Source organism: Neovison vison, chromosome 1 (genome assembly GCF_020171115.1).
Source record: "Neovison vison isolate M4711 chromosome 1, ASM_NN_V1, whole genome shotgun sequence".
Classification (NCBI taxonomy): domain Eukaryota; kingdom Metazoa; phylum Chordata; class Mammalia; order Carnivora; family Mustelidae; genus Neogale; species Neogale vison.
The window spans coordinates 19,085,164-19,092,882 of NC_058091.1; the positions used below are offsets into that span (position 1 = coordinate 19,085,164).

The 7,719-nt window shown below is 37.9% G+C and overlaps 1 long non-coding RNA gene across 1 annotated transcript; it reads left to right on the plus strand.

Moving 5' to 3' along the window:
• Positions 1 to 4,067: 4,067 nt before the first annotated feature.
• LOC122898354 lies at positions 4,068 to 7,044 on the plus strand. The gene is made up of 3 exons (XR_006383003.1): positions 4,068 to 4,097; positions 4,630 to 4,671; positions 6,598 to 7,044. It is a non-coding gene; the product is annotated as an uncharacterized LOC122898354 (long non-coding RNA).
• Positions 7,045 to 7,719: the final 675 nt, after the last annotated feature.

Below are 7,719 nucleotides of genomic sequence, written 5' to 3' on the forward strand. Positions count from 1 at the left end.
TGGCTTCAGTGCGTGTGTGTGTGTGTGTGTGTGTGTTTGCATGCACGTGATATCATTGGAATAGCAGCATAGACTGTTCCAGGAATTTCAAAAGAATATGTGACAATAATATGGAAAATAAAGGGAATTACTGTATCAGGATAGTTTGGGTCAGCCTTTTCTTGAAGTGTACAGATAATTTATGTATTTTTCAGATAACTGCCTTATTTTTGCCAAGGCAATCTGTCTACTGAGCACAAATAACCTTAGCAAACCTAAGGAATGCCGTGAATGGGAACGTGATCCCTCCCAGTGTTATGGACATGACAGCACTTAAGGTTGGCTTGAGAATTTTAAGATATATTTGCATGCTGTGTGTAGCTCTAAAAACAACTACACTGTGTGTATAAACACAGCTTGTTATGAAGAATATTGGAATTTCTGTCTGCCCAAAATACCTCTGCTAGACCTCACGTCACCGTCATTGGAAATTCCTTTCATTTGCGACCAATCTGATTGCAGATACTAACTTGGTGAGTGAACTTCTATATTGTTTAAACTGTCTTAGATTCAGTTTCCTCATTTATAAATTGAGGGGTTGGATAATTTCTTCTTTCTTTTTTTTTTTTTTTTTAAGATTCTCTTTATTTATTTGACAAAGATCACAATTAGGCAGAGGCAGGCAGAGAGAGAGGGGGGAAGCAGGCTCCCCACTGAGCAGAGAGCCCGATGCAGGGCTCAATCCCAGGAGTATGGGATCATGACGGGAGCTGAAGGCAGAGGCTTTAACCCACAGAGACACCCAGGTGCCCCAAAACTCCACTTTCTGTAGTCTGTTTTCCCAGGTTTCTTAACAGTGTTTAGTGTTTTCCTATATTCAACTTGCATGGTGTTTAAGATAATTTCAATTATACTAGAATCAAAATGTCAAATTCTAATCTTAGAAAAACAGATTCTAATTGACTAAGATTGCCCTGAAGCACTTTCTTATCAAGGAATTGTTCCCTTTGCAAATCTCTGATAACCTTTCTTTAAAAAGACTCAAAGAAGTTCTGAACCTCCACTTGACCTCCCCTTTCTGTTTTCAGACTTGACGTCTTCATCAACCTCTCTGCTTCCATAGTGGGCTAAAGGCTACTGATAGTTGATAGAGAGCTAACCTCAGTTTGGTCAGGTCTGACTTTTTTTTAAAAGCTGGGCAGTGTGAGTACAGTAATTTTTCCTACTTTTTCATAACATCTTGAACTTGAGAGCACATCCCCAGATTGTAAGGGAGAGATACTTAATTTTAGGTGGGAGCAAGGCCACGCGTGACTTCTGATTCTACCACTGTAGGCCTTGTGGTCTTCCTCTCAGAAAATCTCAACTGGCTCTGTCTCCCTCAGTTTGTGTCCAGCAACGGCAGTTGTGCAGTGAAGGAAACACATACCTATATACACACATACACCTGTACACAGAGTTCATGAAGCTTCTCCTACCAGAGAAAAGTACCACCTACTGGATGCATTTGGAAGAGGAGGGCATGAAGAGGAGTCTGTCAAAAAAATATTTTTAACTGAGGTATGATTGACATATTATATACATATATACATATTAGAATAGTTTCAGGTGTAAAACATAATGATTCAACATTTATATGTGTTATAAATGATCATCACACTAAGTCTAGGTAACATCCATCACCATAGTGACAATGTTTTTTCTTGTGGTGGGAACTTTTAAGATTTACTCTCTCAGCAACTTTCAAATATGTAAAACAATATTATTAACTATAGTTGTCATGCTCTATACCCTCATAAATATTTTACTTTATTTCTTATAGATAGGGTCTTTTATGTTTTAATTTTTTATCAATTTATTTAAACAAACCAAAAAACCACAAGTTTATCCATTTCTCCCACCCCCATTCCTAGCTTCCTACAACCCTCATTTGTTTTCTGTATCTATGAGTTTGTGTTTTATTTTTATTTTTAATTTTTGATTCTACACACAAGAGAGATCATATGGTACTTGTTTTTCTCTGATTTACTTCGGTTTTCTCTTAGCACAATGCCCTTGAGGTCTATCCATGTTTTTGTAAATGTCAAGATTTTATTCTTTACTATGATGAAAAATATTCCCTTTTAATGGATGAATAATATTCACTTCTTTATTCGTTCATCTGTCAATGGATACTTAGGTCATTTCTGTAATTGCTATTGTAAATAACGTTTCAGCTAACATGGGGGTGCATATATCTTTTCAAAGGGTGTTTTCATTTTCTAAAAGATTTTATTTATTTATTTCAGAGAAAGAGAGAGTGAGCTAAAGAAGAGAGAGCACAAGCCCGGGAGGAGGTGGAGTGGTAGAGGGAGAACCAGATTCCCTGGTGAGCAGGGAGCCTGATGCGGGGCTCAATCCCACGACCCTGGGATCATGGCTTGTGCTGAAGGCAGCTGGCTAACTGACTGAGCCCCCCAGGCTCCCTGTGTTTTCATTTTCTTTGGATAAATACCCAGAAGTGAAATTGCTGCATCCTTGCCAACACTTGTTATTTCTTGTCTTTTTGATAATAGATGTGTGAGGTGACATACCATTGTGGTTTTGATTTACATTTGCCTGTGATTAATTGAGCATCTTTTCTTGTGTCTGTTGGCCATTTGTATATTTTTTTTGGAAAAATGTCTATTCAGATCGTCTGTCCATTTTTTAGATTTTTTTTTTTTTTTTTTTTGTGATTGAGTTGTAAGTTCTTCCTACATTTTGGGTATGAGCCCCTTATCGGATATTTGATTTCCAATCATTTTCTTCCATTCAGTAGGTAGCTTTTTTCATTTTGTTGTTGACTTTCTTTGCTGTGTTGAAGCTTCTTAGTTTGATATAGTCCTACTTACTTATTTTTGCTCTTGTTGCTTTTGCTTTTGGTGTCAGATTTAAAAAGTCATTGCCAAGACTGATGTCAAGGAGCTTACTGCCTATGTCTTCTTGTAGAGTTTTATGATTTCAGGTCTTACATTCAAGTCTTTAATCCATTTTGAGTTAATTTTTGTGTATAATGTAAGATAGGGGGTCAGTTTCACTCTGTTGCATGTGGCTGTCCAGTTTTCCCAGCACCATTTATCAAAGAGACCACCATTTCCTCATTGTGTATTGTTGGCTCTTTTGTTATAAATTAATTGGGTATATATGCATGAATTTCTTTCTGGGCTCTCTCTTCTGTTCCATTGATCTGTGTGTCTGTTTTTATGCCAGTACTGTACTGTTTTGATTACTATAGGTTTGTAATATTAGGGAGTGTGACGCCTCCAGCTTCATTTTCCTCACTCAAGACTGCCTTGCCTCTTTAGGTGAGGCTGTCCATTTTTAACTCTAGAAGGCTGGAGGTATGTCTCAAGTTATAGTCAGTTATATTTCCACCTGGCACACAGACATGTTTTGAGTATCCACAGTGTGTTAAGCCAGAGGACTGGGTTCTAGGTGGGAAATGTACAAAGCTAAATGGGGTACTTGTCAAATTCAATTTCTGGCAGTGGGGGCTCCCCTCACTCCTAAATGCCTCATAATTCAGGAACCATTAAATGCATAAGCCAGGCAAAACTTGCCAAGTTTAATCTTGAATAACACCTGATTCCCACCTGAAACTGTAAATAGTCTCAGGTTTACTCAGAACTTGGCTTTCATACAGATACCTCAAGTTCCAAGCTCAATGAAAGGTGAGTAAGCCTTGGGAATGCTCTCAGCATTTCAAATCGGAGCTTAGAAAAGGAATGAAATGGACATCCAGACAAAGACTGTCAACTAAGAACGCTTTATATCATGCTCCAAACCGAAAGTGATTGAAAGGAAACATTTCCTCCCTTCTTTCCTCCACCTCCCCCTCCCTCCCTTCCTCCCTCCGTCCTTTCTTCCTTTCTTATAAAGGCTATAAATATTAGTATAATCTGTCGGAGTTTCCAGAAGAATAACCCCCTGCCCCCGACATTGTGCACTTTTTTTATTAATCAGAGTGAGACTATGAAGTGTGAAGTAAACTTTGTGTACTTGGGAGAGAGCCCAAGAGATCACTCAAAATTTCTCTACTTTGTGAATTACTTTTACAAGTGACAATTTAGAAGCAGATAAACCCGGCCTACTCTAAGGTAAGGTACTATCCCCAATTCAGCAGTTATTTCTAACAAGACCTCAATGCTCTCTTTACAGCGATCCGTTGAGCACTCTTGCAAACTCTTGCTGTCATTCCAAAAATTTCCATCAAGTTTCTGCTGCCAGGAGCTGTTGAAGACTTTGCTGAAACTATCTTTAAGACATTATGAGTTTTCCCGCTGATGAGTGATTTATTCTGATTTGTTAGAGGAAATCATTCTTTGAGAATGATTTAGTATCTTACAGTAATCCTTTGTCATTTTAACTTGCTTTTAAATGAAAGGCTTTTGCTTTTATTGTAATTTCCCTTTTATCGTTTTAACTTAATATTTGTTCTAATCTTAACTTAGGGACAAAAGTCCAATCTCTTCCATTTATTTCAGCATTTGGGGGTGGGTGGGTATCGTTAAAAGGGAAGAGTTTCATGAAACATGGTCATAGATGGGGAAAATAGGCCTAATAGGGGTAAAAAGATTTGCTCCATTTCAAAGTCCTTATATAAAACTCTTCAAATATTACTTCCTTTAGGAAACCTCCCCAATTATATGACATAAGGAGTTGGAGGAAAAGGTAAAAATAATCTTTCTAAAATTACCTTTAAGAGTCTTCTTATTTCACTCATGACTTATAGGTATATATTTTAAGAGCAATACATTATTCATTTTTTTCATCATAGTGTTTAAGCTTTTGAAAGTCAAATATGTAAGTTTTGATCTTGAGTATAGAACCCAATACAATTTAGTTGGCCTTTATACCTCAAGTACTGACAAGGTCTTAAGTTTTCTTCTTACATTATAAGAACTCCATGTTTTACATTGATCTTGGTGACTCAGACTAAGGATCAGGCATTCCCATAAACAAATAACAACCAAACAGATAGAACAAATCCATCTTGCGGACAGAAGCAATAGAATGGATAATCATATTAACTTTTGCTCCATGGCAAGTTTATGAAAGTTTATAAAGAAATTCCATGTCCTTGTTCATTCATTCAGTTAAATTTTTTTTGCAAGTTTCTTTTGTACAGCAATAGTCTTTCCAGATTAGGGGTGTTAGACTACGACCTGCAGGCCAAATCTGGACAGCTGCCTGCTTTTGCATGGCTCATGAGCTAAGAATAGTTTTTACATTTTTAAATGGTTAAAAAAATCAAAAGAAGAATACTATTTTATGAAATATAAAAATTCTCTGAAATTCAAATTTTGGTGTTTAGAAATAAAATTTTAATGGAGCACACACATGCATAAATTACCTGTTGTCTATGGCTGTCTTCATATTTCCAAACCAGAGCTAGGCAGTTGCAACGAATAGTGTATGGTCTGCAAACTTTAAAACATTTACAGGCCCTTTACAGAAAAAGTTTGCTAATCACTGTTCTAGATACTGGGAATTCAACAATGAGCAAAACAGGAAAAAAAATCTGTATTTATGAAACTACATTCTAATAGGAACATAAGAAAAATAAATGAATAAGATAATTTCAGGTCTTTGAATGTATTACAAGGAAAATAAAACAGAACAATGTGATAGAGGGTGAAGATGGTTAATTTAGGAGGTCTTTGTGGCAGTGGGGTTGAGAAGTGAATGGCAAGAAGTCAGCCATGAAGAATCTGGAAACAGAAAGTTTTAGTCAGAGAGAGCGGAGAGCAAGCGGAGGAGATGGGCATCAAGGAAGCAGACTTGTATTACAAACGGATGGGAAGAGTAGCAGGAGGGGAGATCAGACAGGGAGCTAGAATCAGGCTGAAAGGCCACCGAGGATGAGGCGAGTTTGTATTTTTGGGAGGGGTGGGGGGTGGAGGGGGACAAACCTGAGTTTTTATGCCCAGAAATGATATGATCTGAATTAATTTTAGAAAGATCAATTTGAAAATTGTATGGAAAAGAAATTCTAATGGAAGTCAACATGTATGTCGCAGTTAGAGGTTGCAGCAATCGACCCAATGAGAGCTGATGGTGGCTTGCATCGGGGGCAGCTAGAGAGGTGGGAGAAATTGGAAAGATTTAGAATTTTGATTATAGGTGAGCTGTCAAGGCTGCTGTGGGGGAAGGTGAAGGAAAGAGAAAAATCACTGTGGATTACACTTGGGTTTTTGGCTAAACTGGCCATTTTTTAATGACATTGTACTCAAAACTATTGAAATATATAAACTTTTGTCTAAAAATTGGACTTTCTGTCCCATGAGTAAACACTTTTATTTTCTGGGACGCCTGGGTGGCTCAGTGGTTTGAGCCTCTGCCTTCGGCTCAGGTCAGGATCTCAGGGTCCTGGGATCGAGCCCGACATCGGGCTCTCTGCTCAGCGGGGAGCCTGCTTCCCCCTCTCTCTCTGCCTGCCTCTTTGCCTACTTGTGATCTCTCTCTGTCTATCAAATAAATAAATAAATAAATAATCTTAAAAAAAAAAAACACACTTATTTTCTATTAGAAGTATACTTGCACATATCCCTTAGTGTTTCACTAATTTTTTTCCTTTCCCGTCTTTCCTGAATGTAGAAAAATTATTGACATCATCCGCAAAGCATTGTAACTAAAAGGACAGATGGAAAGCTTTAAACTGAAGTCCCCGTGTGGACATCTTTCTATAGTGACTGGGGAAAGTGGCCATGGAAGACCAGCCGAGCACCACCTGTGACCTTGCCTTACAGAGGCAATCTGTGGTTCATTTGTAGGTAATTGGGCAATGAAAATCTGATTTCCTTGTGACATTCTCATTACTGCTCTTAATTCCAACAGATACCTGTAACACTGATTCAATTATTTCATCTCAGCCTGTTACACATATATAATTGATGTCTCCAGCCAAATAACAGTAACCTGTATTTTCAGAGGCTATAGAAATGTTATGTTTGCAGAAAGAAAACACATTCCTTCCAGTTTTGTCAGCATGACTAAACATTGATGATATGTACCTGCAAAAATTGTTGTGCAAAAATTGGGAATGTGATCTTAATCAACACTATCATTAAAAAAATGAGATGAAGGAACCAAAAGACCTTTCCTAGTATTTTTCTTTTCAGTCTCCTATAAAAAGGAAACCAGAACTTTAAACTTGTGCACAGATGATCCTTCTAGGTATACTAATGACTTAGGAAGATGACATGACTTTAAATAGTTTCAGTCACTGAGATGGTTGAAAAGATGAAAAGCACTGGGTGATAGGAAGGTTGCAATAATCAGCACGAGATGCAGTAGGACTTGGTGGTGGACTTAGTGTGTGTGAGGAACACACACACACACACACACACACACACACACACGTGACTCTTGAGTCCTGACTTGAACAGTTGGCTGGATTATGACAGCCTTTTCTTAGGCAGCAAACCCCCTAAGGGAAGCCACTTTGTTGACGAAGGGAATGATCTTAGTTTGGGACCTGTGTTGAGTCTGGGTTGCTCATGTGTCTCCACTTAAAGACACTCAAGAAAGAATGGAATATGTGGACAGGGAGCTCACAGAAGAGATAGAGATTAAAGATTTGGGAGAATTTTGGAATCTTGGGAATAAATAAGATAGCCCAGAGAAAATGAAGAGAGTGAAAAAGGCTAATATTTATTCTCCAAGGGGGTTAAGGAGAGAGGATAAGGAGAGAAACTCCTAAAAAAGACTGCAAGAGAG